Source organism: Falco peregrinus, chromosome 8, assembly GCF_023634155.1.
Source record: "Falco peregrinus isolate bFalPer1 chromosome 8, bFalPer1.pri, whole genome shotgun sequence".
NCBI lineage: Eukaryota > Metazoa > Chordata > Aves > Falconiformes > Falconidae > Falco > Falco peregrinus.
Window position 1 is genome coordinate 31,109,637 of NC_073728.1, and position 12,910 is coordinate 31,122,546.

Consider the following 12,910-nt stretch of genomic DNA (forward strand, 5'->3'; position numbering starts at 1 on the left):
AATCTCTTCTCAGTTTGCTTTCCTGAGGACTGGGAGCTCCCAAACACAAACCAGCTGCCTTGAAAAACAGGCTAATGTGTGTGTGTGTTGCACATGTCCACTAGCAAAACAGGCATTCGAGGCAGCCCAGTGACCCCGGTGCTCCTGATCTGTGCAGCTCCAGGATGATGGTGACCCATGTAAGCTGGAGCAATAGACGTGTCTTGTTGCTTAATAAAAACATAAACTGCATGGGTGCAATCCTCCTACTAACGTCTGTCAAGATGAGATTTCACTGCCTTGGTCTTCATTGAGATACTGAGCAAAGTGGGGTGACGGAATGGGCCAACAGAGAGGGTGGGAAAGGTAGAGGAGCACAAACGTGGCCACATCCATCCACAGCTGCCAGACGGGCACCAGAGGGAAGCCAGGTGGTTACACTGTGACAGTGTTGTTGACACAGCTAAAGGAAATATTCAAGTGGACCCTTTTGCCATGAGATGTCATTCGAATTAAGAGCCAACACGCCCATGAGAGGATGAGGTGCAGCCAGTGCTGTGGTTTATGAGGGATCCAAACCGCCATGCTTCAGGGAGCGAGCCAGCCACGTCGGAGGGAGAGGAGGAGGAAGGATGCTGCAGATAGACAGGTACTTTCTGGTTTTCCCCATGGGGAAATGTGCTGGTAGAAACCACAGCTGGGTTTGGTGTTTGTCAGCCCACGTGGTGCCATGGCAATGCACCAAGGGTCACTAATGCTAGCACCTGTCTCCATATGGTGCTTCTACAGCAAACCAAGCTTCTTCCTCCACCCCACTGCCATGGCTGGATTTGTCCGGCCAGTGTCCCTGTCCCTTTGCTTGCCCTGCCCCATGCATGCTGGCAGGGCTCTATGTGCAGCAGTGGGACGACAATGAGTGCCATGGGCAACTGGACTACCTGTGTAGGTGGCCCACATCACCATCACTGCAAGCACCTGAGGGACATCTCTAGATCTTCACAGCACAATAGTTCTGCCTTGGAAACTGCAACTGGCAGTAAAACAGGGCAATTAGCCCTAATCATCCTGAATTCTCACAAGTCCTCCTCCATCCTTGCTTTTCTGCCTCTCCTTCCCCCCAGAACTTTAATCTCTTATTAATTGGACCAGAAACTTTCTGTCACCATTGATTGCATTGTCTAATGTCAGCTGCCTGGAAGGATAAAAATAAAAGGTGGAAAGCGTGTGCCTTTGATACAAATAAATAGGTGCCAGAGAAGGTAATCTAATTATGCAGTGATTGAATTAAGTGGAAGAAACTGCATTATGCCCACAAAATATCTGCCCTGACGATCACTTTGAGGCATGGTCCCTGTTTGGCCAAGTGTTGGGGTTTGGTTGGGAGGGCTGGGAACAGCTCCCACCCGGTGCCATTAGGATCATTGTGAATACCTGGGCTCGCCCCTGCTTTTCTTGGTGAATTTGGCTGCTGGCAGAGGGAGGCTGGCATTAAAAATGCTCGCATTGTCTGCTACAAATTCTCCGTGCAAGAAAAAATTACTTTTGAGCCGATGAGCCTGCTGGCTGGGCTGTGTCCTTCCACTACCCTACCTCCTGCGGGCTGAAGTGGGACAAAGTGGAGAGTTCAGGGACAAAAAAGAAAAGCTCACCATGGGTGTGTGTTACTCAAAAGTAAAAGCCATGGGAGGTTTATAGAGAAGGGAAGAAAATATGGATTTACAGCTGCTAAAGGGTTTCAGGCAGGTCCCGGAGCCGAGTGCCCTGACGGACGTGCTGCAGCCCAAGTGCACTTCTAATTAGGATGAATTTCCCTGCTGCTGGAGTTAATGCATTATATATCGAAACCATTTGTGTTCATTTGTAGCAAATAATTACTTTAAAATGTTATCATTCATTTGGGTTATTTGACTTCTCTATTAATTCTATGAATAATTGTTTAAAAGATTGTGTGGAGGTCAGTGAAAAGCATCAATATAATTCTGTTATTGGTTGATAAACATGGTGGAGCAGCTCCCCGAGGCTGGGACAGCTGGTGGCTGACCTGTCAGCCACACCAGAGAGCCAGCAGGAGCCCTCCATCCCCAGAAGCTTCTGACCACCCTGCAGGTGACACGGGGCATGTGGCACATTGGAGCTGAAAAATCACCTTGTGCCTCAAACTTGGTGTTTCTCTTTCAGTTGCTGGGAAGTGCTCTGGTTTCAATGTAAAGCTGCATCCATGTCCTTTCTTGCTTCCCCTTGCTGTAAATTTTCTGTCCCATGACGCCTAAAAGAAAAAGCAATCTTAATCACACTGCTTGGTAACACAAACCGAGGTACAATGTAAAAGGGGGCAGGGCAATAAGCTCCTCCGTTGTGCGCCCTTCAATCTGGCTTGATAAATGGAGATTTTGCTGGGAGATTTTTCATGCATTAGCATTAAAAGGGGAGCAAGGCTATTTTCTTTCCTTGCAAGGAGAGACAAAAGAGCTGTGCTTTCAGATTTGGCAGCATTAGTCTTCATTTCAAGGGGGGAAATTAAATACATGAATCTGAAAGTGGGAAGGAGGAAAATGCCTTCAGTACAGCTTTTAAAAAGACTGTTTCTGGGGCTTTCCATGTCATCCCAATGTTTTAGCCAAGTCCAATAGCATTAAAGAAACACGTGGACCCTGTGAGCATCCCACCAGCCATCCCTGGCCGGGTGCAGGGGCAGCAGCTCCCTCACACTGGTGCTCCAACCCAGCAAGCTGCCAACGTTTTTTAAAAGTATGCCATCAATTAGCTGATTCTTTCAGAACAATTTATTCAGGATAAATCCAAAGGGAGAACTTAAAAGCTCTCTATGTTTAATTTGATCAACGCTTTAATAACATCTGGCTGGATTAGTATGCGGGTGCCACTGCGCTCCCAGGAGTGGGGCTGGAAGTGGCCTCCTGGCGCCATGTGTCCTGCGCGGGGGGGGAACTCCCCACTGGGTCTGCGCTGTTTGCAAGCAAGAAGGATGCTGCGGGGTTTGGGTGGCACAGGGCTGCTCTTGGGGGCTCCCTCTGGGAGCTGGGGGTCCCGCCAACATCGATCACCCCGCATCAGCACTGGGAGGCTGCCGGCTGCGAGGAAGGTGGAGGAGCCGACCCTGGCAGAGATGCCATCATGAACTGGGCAGAAGGGGCTCTGTGGGGTGGCCGGGGGCTGCAGGGGGTGGGAGGGTGAAGGGGCAGGGGAGGGGGGCTCAGCCCCTCTCACGCCTTGTACTGTCATGTCACTTTTCTGCAGTGGAGCTTCTCCTTGGGAAGGCGTCAGAGTAGCTGGCGCCACAGAGGGATTTTGCCTCCCCTTAAATCATGGGAAGATGATTTAAGGGACCGAAAGCTTCAAGCCAGGACTTCTAACCACAAAGACACATTGATTTTCTGTAGCTGATGGAATAAAAGAATTACTGTGGTGCAAAAAAGAAGAAGAAAATTTTGCTCAAAAAGCCACCTTGGCATGTGCTGTGCGTCGGTGGGGCTGGTGCTCCCAGGCACTGGAGATAATTCTCCTGCATCCCAGCCTGTACCACGTGCAGGCGTGGGTTTGGGTGCCGGCAGAGCCCAACACCCAGGTGGATGTGGGGCCGTGTGGAGGGAGCAGCCACGCTCCCCGTGTGCCGTTGGGAGACCCCCAGGCAGGTGGGGAGGGGGTTTGGGCATCACACCTGGCTGCAGCCCAGCGAGGACAGAGGAATTACCTCTGCTCCCCAGGAGGGACCAGATTTCCTTGCTGGCTTTTCTGTGATGCCTCAGAATTTTAATCCCCCACGCCACACAGCCCCCACCAGCATTATTATCTCCACCTTGCAGATGAGGGATGGAGGGAACCACAGGGGACCAGCACCGGGGTTCCCCACCCTCTGGGTCCTTCCTTTTGAGGGTGCAGAGTCTCAGCCCTGCTCCAGGGTTGAGATGACCAAATCGCATACCCTGCAAAAGGGGCATGAATGCCAGCGGGATGAGGACAGGGAAGAAGAGATGGGGGGTTTCTCTTGCCCCTGAGGGGTTTCCAGCCACTGACAGCAGGGTGCTGGGAGGCCTTTTTCTTCCTGCTATCGAAGCCTCTCGACTGGGTATAAATAATTGAGGTCCCCCTCACCCATGCCCTAATCGCCCTGCCACGGAGTCAATCGCTCGCTTTCTCGCTCGCTTTTTCTGATGAATATTTCATACCTCCCCAGGGCGGCACGCAGCCCCACAGCCTGTGCGGCCGAGGCTTGCCGGGATTTAGGGGAATGCCAGCCACCAATCCACCCATCTGGGGGGAGAGGGTGGGAAAGGGCAGCACACTGCACAAAAATGCCTTGAAATGTGTCACCGAGTCATCCCCAGCGCTCACAGTGAGTCCGATTTGGTGGCTGCGTCGCTCGGAGAAGGGGGGAAAGGCAGGAGGGCTGCGGCCGTGGGGAAAGCAAACAGCGGTCGCTTCGGGGATCAGTGGGCATCCTGACCTTTCCCAGTGCCGGATCCAGGCGATGCCCCCCGGGTTCCAACCACCCACGCTGGTGGCACTCTCTCACCCTGACACCCCCCCTCCCTGGCACTTTTTGTTCCCACTAGTGCCCAGGAAACCCCCCCAAATACCACCTGCTCAGTGCCTGTGAGGAGCTGGCAGCGTTTCCCCAGCCCTCCATGCAGGCACTTGTTAATTCCCTATTTCTTCCTTAATTACATGAAAGCAACGACCATTCTATCATTGCTTTACAACGCCTCGGCTTAAATCCACTATTAAGGCAGAAGTGTTGTGGCTCAGACATTTTAATTAACATGAATGATCTCACCTTTGTCCATACCATCTTTTTACATATTATTATATCAGGTAATTGTTAAACTACTCACTGGTTTAGAGAGGACTGTACTTTCATTAAAATGTCCTGCTTTTTGTGACCTGGCAGATTACACACTTTTAAAGCCTAGTATTTTCAGGCGGTTTGAGTTAAGTCAGTCTGCAAGAAACAGGATGAACTACTTAAAGCACTGGTGGTCTCAAGGTAGGGAATGGGGTTTCGTCAATGTTTCTCCAAATTTTAGGAGCTTCAAGGTGCTCCCAGAGCTGGCTGGGAAATCAACTCCCTGTTGACCAAAGCTATCAAAAGAAAGAACTGAATAGTTTAAATTCATTTGAAAACTTTCCACATTTGTGGCAAAAAGAGAGGGGGAAAAAAAAAAAAAAAAGCATTCATTAATTTTTAACATCCCCTTTCTTGTTTCCTCTCTCACCAGAAAAAAGGCTAGGAGAGAAATCAGGGGCTCTTCCCTCAGGAAAGGAAAGCCCTTCCAACTTTTTGAGCTTTTTAGAAATTCTGCCCATGTTTTTTTGATGTGAAATTTCATTGAAAATGGGGGAGAATTAAATAAAACCTGGCTCAAAAGCCCAATCCAGCTGTCCTTTCAGGGCACGCTCCGACGTGGGTGAAACTGCTATTTCTGACCAATTTTGGTGCTTTGGAAGTATCAGCTCTCCTCTCGAATCACGAAAGACTGAAATATTTTTGTGTAAGCACTTAGCACGGACTAATGCATCTTGCCTGCACCCACCCCTCAGCCCCGAAGGTGGGCAGCAAACCCGCTTCGCTGCTCGAACGTGGTCCAGGGGGCTGCGGGAGGCTCAGTCCTTCCCTTCCCAAAGGCTCCTGCCTCCTGGCTGTGGAGAGTGATCAGGTGAGAGCCAGGCGGAGACGCAGGCGCGGGATAAGACTTTTGTCTTGGTTCAGCAAGAACCACAACGCTGGGAAAACCCTGAACTTTGGTCTGAATGCCTGAACCTTCATCTCATCCTCTTCTTCACCCCAGGCTGCTGCCTGAGAAGGAGGAGGGGAGCTGAACTAGGACAGATGAGGAGGAAATCCCACCACCCCTGCCCTTCCCATCAGCACCGGGCGTACCACCCGTCCCCAGCCTGCAGCACGCACAGCCTGTGCCATGTGAAACCTCTGATGGTTGCTCACTGCTCTGTTATCACTGGAGGAGAAGCACCTGAAGGCCCTAATAGCCTTGCCCAGACCCACCTGGGACCCCCACCCACCAGTGCTGGAGCCCATTGCAGCTCAGTCTGGGCCAGCAGTCCTGGTTGAGCCTTGCCTTCAGAAGGGGCTTGGGATCTGTGTTATCTCGTCTCTCGAGCCCTGTCTCCTCTTCCTCCCAGTTGCTGGGTTTTGGTGGGATCCTGGACCTAGTTCCTGGCTTCTGTGTGTGGAGGTGTTGATGGACCTGGGTACCAGTCCCTGTAGGAATGCACCCCCTCGGCAAGGGTCGCCCCTGGCTCCCAGCTCATCCTGCTGCTCTCTAACAGTAAGTTGTTGCGTGTGGGATGGTGGTGAGGGCGAAGGCATGCACTTACCATGCTGTTATGCAGGGCATGGATCTGGACAAAGAGCTGGAGGTCACCTTGGGTTAAGGGACCCTCTGATTTTTGCCATGTGTTTGACTGTCCCGAGTGCGTACCTTTTCCAGGACTGGGGTGGGTCTGCTGTGGTGCTATCCGTCCTATCGGAGAGGTGCCTTCGGGTCATAAACCCTGTGGGGTAAGGGCTGTTGTGTTGTCCTGTCTCTGAGAAGAGCCTCTCCTGCTGCTGGGCTGTGGACCATATCTGTAGCTTCCAAACCCACCCCCAGCGGATGGGGAACGGGCAGCAGCTCTGGTCCCTGCTGCTGCCCTGCGGGTGCCACCAGGGCACGGGGCTCAGCGAGGCTCCTGCACTGGCACGGGAAGCTCAGTGCAGTGGTGACGAGAGCTGTGGTTAACTGGGTTAATTATATTCATGTTGCTAGGAACACTGTGAATTATGTTAATAGCAGCATCTGGGGAAATTACATCTTCATTAATTGGTCCTGATTGCTTTTTGGCAGATGCGAGATGTTTTTGACTTTAACATGCAGGACAAAATTTACTATAATCAGTGCATGCAGTAAATGCACAAATACCATTACCTTGCCTTGCTAATTAACTCTCCAAAGAGGAAGAGATGGGAAAGACCTGCATGGCCAGCTCTTCCCTCCTCTCCTGCCCCAACCAGGGCAGGCTTGTTTTCTACCAGTTTTCTCTAGTGCTTCTTCTAATAGAGTTTCAATCATTATTTTGAAGTTAAAAATGGTAATAACATGGCTGGCAGACACAGAAAAGCAGTCACGGGGCTGAGGATGCTTCTGATGGCATGTGTCATACCCTGGAGTTGGCCTTGTTGCTCTCTGGCTTTGATCCGCTCATAAGGCTCCTTGTCATGGATATAACTTGGTGGCAAATGGGTCTATTCACATGCTTGGAATCAAATATGTTCATGATTCAGAGATCTTTGATCTTGTCACGTCCCTGGTTGGAAGCAGAGGAGGCTTGCCTGCGCTGGGCTGTCCCCAGGGGACCGCCGCTGGGTGGAAGATGGGGCTGTTGAGTTATCAGAAGATGACAGTGGTGGTTAAAGCACCAATGATGTATGTGCAATGTGTGGCATCAATCTTTGCAATTCTTTAGCTTTCAGTCAAGGTAGCAGCAAACAAGGCATTAAACCACGTTTCAATGAACTATCGCTACGTAGAAGAAAGCTCCGTTTTTAACCACGGCAGAGAACCTAATCTCTTTGGATAAAAACCCAAAGCTCTGAGTAAATGCAGAGCGCGAGGCGGAGGTAATGCATTACCTCCCTAGGGGAAAAACAGGCTACAACCCAGGCGAGGCATCGAGCTCCTGGTAAGTTATGAGGCTGTTCGTCTGGGAATGGCAGTAAGTCGTATTACGGCCTTGCTAGCTCTGTCTTCTTTTTACACAACACTGTTTTTCACTTTAATGGTGGTTTTTCAGCCAGCTTTGTTAGGGCTGCTGCTAATTGGACTGGATTCATGTGTCCTACCAGGGCACAGGACAAGGCCAGTGCTGGTTAAATGGGAAGGGAAAGTTATACTGCCTGGTGTTTTGAATGGGCATAGCAGGAGGAGGGGGCATGGCAGGGATGAGAGAGGAATTTAGGAACAAGTTTAACCCTCTGGCTGCCACAGAAGCTCAGAGATACTCCCCCGGGGCAGTGATGGGGTAGAGCGTGGCTCTACATAAGTCAAATAGACCCCAGGGAGATAAAAACCCTTTTTGCAAGCAACCTTTCTGACATGGAAAGATGCAGGGCCACCTTTTTTGCTGGGCAGTCGGGTTTAAAAGTTCTTTGGTGCCTGAAGCATCAGCTTCAGACCTTCATGAAGTGGTTTTCATGGGTTGTTACAAGGCATCAGAACTTGTTGCTGGGACAAGCTCACCAGAGCTTTGGGAGCAGCAAAGTTTGTGCCCTCAAAGCCTAGAGCTAGATTTTACTGAGAGACTGTAATGTTCTGAGCAGGGAGTTAGCCATGTCTTTTCCATCACATTGCTCCTGTGAGTAGGTAAGCAATAATGTAAGGACCAGAAGAGATGTAATGCATGTGAGATTTGGCTGCAAAGCGATGCTTCTGGTTTGTGGGACGCTCCTTAGCAGCTGCAGGGCTCCCCAGGTCTGTCAACACAGGGGCCCTGGGAGGTCAGAGAGCTCCTGGGTTTCTGCTTGTGTTCCCAGAGCCTCTTGGGAGAGTTTCACAAGAATCCTCCCCCCATCTCTGACCCACAGCACCTGCCACTTCTGGTCCCCACTGCTCTGTGGCCCTCCCTGGATGCTGCGGCCCCATCAAGCTGACTGTCCCAAGGTGACCAGAGCTTCTAGATCCCAATCACCCCATTAAGGTGGACAAACCCCTCCAACTAGGTGGAGAAATAAACATCTAGCAGAGCATCCACTTGAGATGTCTCCCAAAACATAGCTCCAAAATGTGAGGCTCTTTAGGCAGAGGTCCTGTTGTCCCACTGCCCCTTCAGCCGATGTGGGAACGTCTGTCCCCACCTCGCTGTGGGATCAGGCTTCTTTTCCCAGAGGACAGCAAAGCATGGGGCAGAAGATCCAGGCTCCTTTTCCTCACCCATTCAGATGAACCAAGTGGTAAAAAAAAAACCAACAAAAAACCAGGCTCCCTATTCGCAAAGGTCTTTCCCCATCAGCCACCGGTGTAGTAACACCAGACGTCGGGGAGCTCCCCCCGAGAGGGAACCTGCCCATGCCATATGCCTCAATGGGGCACGTTGTAGCTGGGAAACACAGCAAGGAGCTTACTCGTTGGCAAGTGGACTGATTTGTAGCACTGCCTTTATTTTAAAGGGCAATTAGCACTGCAGAAGGATTCTCTCTGCCTCTTCAATATGCCACGTTTGTTAGTTAAAACTTCAATTTATGGTTAATGTTATATCATAACATATGTCACAGCTCTGCAATGGAGTTGCTCTGTGGCACCAAGCACACAGTGCCAGAGCAGGAGTCCCGAGAGAGGCGAATGTGGGGGGAAATGGTGCTGTGGAATAAAATGGTGCTCCACGAAATGCAGCGGGGAGGTGTTCAGGGAATGACTACAACTCTGGAAGAAGTAGCTGTTTGGGTTTTCCTCTTCCTGCTCTCTCGAGAGGTGGGGTTTTTTGATTTGGGGGTGTGTGTTTTGGTTTTTTTTTCTTTGCAGACAGGCAAAGTGCAAACCCCTTTAGGAGAGAGCTGCGCTTAGGGGCAGCGAGTAGTAATGTCAGACAAACCAGGAGGGGAACCAGGCTGGCCCATGAACCACTCTGTAAAGCTGGGTTCAGGGCAGGGAAGACCCAGGGCTTCCATCAGGCAAGTGGAATGGCCTGGATATGTGTGGATGCACTGGCCCAGCCGCTGCTTGGGCTGGCCCCTGGGCTGGAGCGCGGCTCTAACTTCGTCACCCAGCTGTGCGGTGGCAATCTCTTGCTGTCACTCAGCTAAAGCAGAGATGACAAGCATGTCACCACCATGACCACCCTGGTGATGGCTCCAGGCCACGATCTCCACTGCTGCCCATGCCCACTGCTGACAGCGAGTGGGAAATTTCCTTGAAGGGGGCAAGTTTTCTATTAGTGGTTGCAGAGCGCGAGGCGCTGGGTTCCTGCTCTTCGTCAAGCCAGGCTGTCACCAGAGAGGTCAGAAATCATTTATTTTTAACGGTATGAATATGTAGAAACTTGTCTGAGCTCCTCTCACACAGTGGCCATGAATTTAGAAACAGCACCAGAGATCACGGCACTCGGTACCCTGCGAATCGGGTCAGAGCTATAAATTTCTCTTATTGGTGTGCACACCATTTGCTGTACGTGCCTTTCTGAATTTGTGGTTGTTTCTCTCTCTGCCCCTGCGTGTGAGTGTATGACTGAGATTTTATATTGTGCCTCTGAGACACAAAGTCCTTCTGGTGCTTTTGCCCAGCATCCTAAGCAGGTGCTCGCTCCCTCTCTTCCCTGTCCCCTTTACTAAACGGCTTCTGCCCACAGCCTGGCCCTTAAATCATGGGCTGCGCCTCGACAGGCACATGCTGCGTCTCTCCCCAGGCAGAGGGTATTTGTTTGGAGTGGTCAGCGATGTGCCCCTGAGCACACGTGCCTCGGCCTTGTGCGGACTCTGCTCCTGCCCGAGCCCCAGACGGGTCTTCTGACGCAGGTACTGGAGCCTCCTTGCCCACAGGGACAAGTCCTGCAAAGACCTCTGAAACATTCAGCAAGGCTTTCAAGGGCATTCATTCTGAATACAACGGGAAGAAACGTTCAGCGCAAATATCGTGGGGTGTGTGTCCAGATGATCTACGCATTGGGAGCAAAGCTTAAGCTGAAGAAGCTCGTGCTGTGGGGACTGGAGGGCAGTGCTGCTGTCCCCCTCCTCTGCCCTGCTGCCTGGGCTTTTCCTCCCCCACCTATACCTCTTCTAGATAGAAAAGCTTTTTTTTTTTTTATTGCAAGACTGGTTTTGCCCGGTGAATAAAAATGAAGCCTTTGCAGTGCCTCCTCCCCCTGAGGCAGGCGCTGTAGCAGGACCCATGCCAGCCATCACCAGGGCCGAGCCGCGGTGCACCCGTGTGTTGCACTGGGGCTGCCTTATCCCGTGGATCTGCTCCCTCGGAGCCTGGTGAATCACTGAAGGCAGCAGATGTGACTAAGATGTTCCCTAACTAATTTTTAATCCTTCTGGCACAGCAGTGCCAACACAAAGATGAACTGTATCAATGGGACTGATTATTAAATGCTGGTCTTGCTGCAGCGGCGCAACCCCATGGAGACGCTCTGGTGTACTAACATAAAACAGGAAAAGTGGATTTTCTCACACGCCGCTAAGAATCATGTCTCACCTGCAGGTTGCTGCTGAAGACGATACATAGGTGTCACTGGGGTCTGAGCCCAATGACGAGGGTTGGGCAGGACATTTGACACTGCCCGTTTCTGGGTCAGTCAGAGCTGATATGGCCCCTACCACTAACTCACCATTGCTTTTCAAAGCCAAGGTCTCCGGGAAACTACAGCTTTGCTTCCTCTTTCCTTCCCAGCCAGCCAGAGGAATGAGAACTAAATCCTGCCCCAACCCAACAGCTGAAGTAACTGCACCCAAAAGGGCCCATCAGGGTAAAATTTCTGTGCTTGTTAAACGTGAAACTTTGAGCCTTTTCAATTTAATCCTCTTCCAAGGGTATTAGGGGTTTGTTTATTTATTTATTTTTAAAATGGCAAGGTTTGCTGGATTTCTGACCTGTAGGTGCCTATCTAGAGTACTTGCCATTGTCCATGAGGACCCTGCCAACAAGCAGTCTGTATAAAAGCAGAAAGAAAGCACCTTTGCCTTCATGATTTTTTAAACGTTAATTGCTGGAAGGGGATCTTTGTGGAAAACAGCACTAGCTTCATGTATTTAGCAGGCAATAGGCATCAAGCAGAGGAAGTATCAGGCACAGGGCTGGTGGTGCAGGATTATGAACATGGAAACAGGTTAATGGTAGAGACTGGCTTGTAGGTGCTAGTAGACATGAGCAAAGATAAGTTTTGAAAGCAAGGGTTTCACAGGAGTTGTCCCAGAAGAATCCCTCTGAAGCTATGACTAGGGCAAATGCAACTCTCTTGCCACCACAAACAGAAAGCAGAGGAGGTGAGAGCATCCCAGAAGATGTCAGCAGCTTGCTTTCCAGGTTTTTTTTTTTTTTCAAGCCTCCATCCGTAGCTTCAGTGTTAACCTGCCTTCTTGCCTGTCTTTCAAGTTCCGTAACCTTTTAATCAAAGGACCACCCAGCCTCCAACGCAAATCCAAGGACTACTATACTTTGAAGAAAGAATGGTCTTGCACAGAAACTACTTAAAACCAAAAGAAAAAAAATCATTAAATTTTGATTGTTATAGTAAAGAGTAGGACAGAAGCAGAATGTCATAACTGCTTTGTTTCGTACCTTAGAGATAGGGAACACTGTGCATCTGGCTTTAAATAAATCATAACAGTAACTTCCCGATAGCCTTCAGTCTCTAGCTTCATGTGTTTCTGAACCAGCTGAAGGCCTCTTGCTTGCTAAGGGCTTTAGTCTCACTCCATCCCAGAGCTTTGTTACAAAACTGAAGTTATTTTGTGGAAGGGAGAAAATAGATGTGTTAGTGAGTGCATTGCCCCTTGGCTGAGGTTAGGTTTATTTGAACTTACATCTCTAATGTGATCAACCCAACCACTCGCTTATTGACCGTTTAACTGCGGTCAAGGACTGCAGTCTACAGTAAGTTAGTTTTCTCCTGCTCTTAGTCCTCCTCTGCTACATAACCATGTCCCAGCACTCCCTCCTATCATCTGTCATCAAGCCATCCTTGTTTCTCAGCTCAGAGCTGTAGAACACTAAAGGTGCCGCGTACATGGTGGGAGTATAACTGCGTATGCTCTGTTTGCTCTTAACACTGAGGAGCTCTCTGACTAAACACACCTTTCTCTTCCCAGCCTTCATTAACCAGTTAACTCTTCTTTCAGCTCAACTTCAGTCTGTCACTTAACCATTAACTGTGTCTGTCTGTACCTAAAAATTATTTGAAATGAAACACTCAATTATTGCAGAGC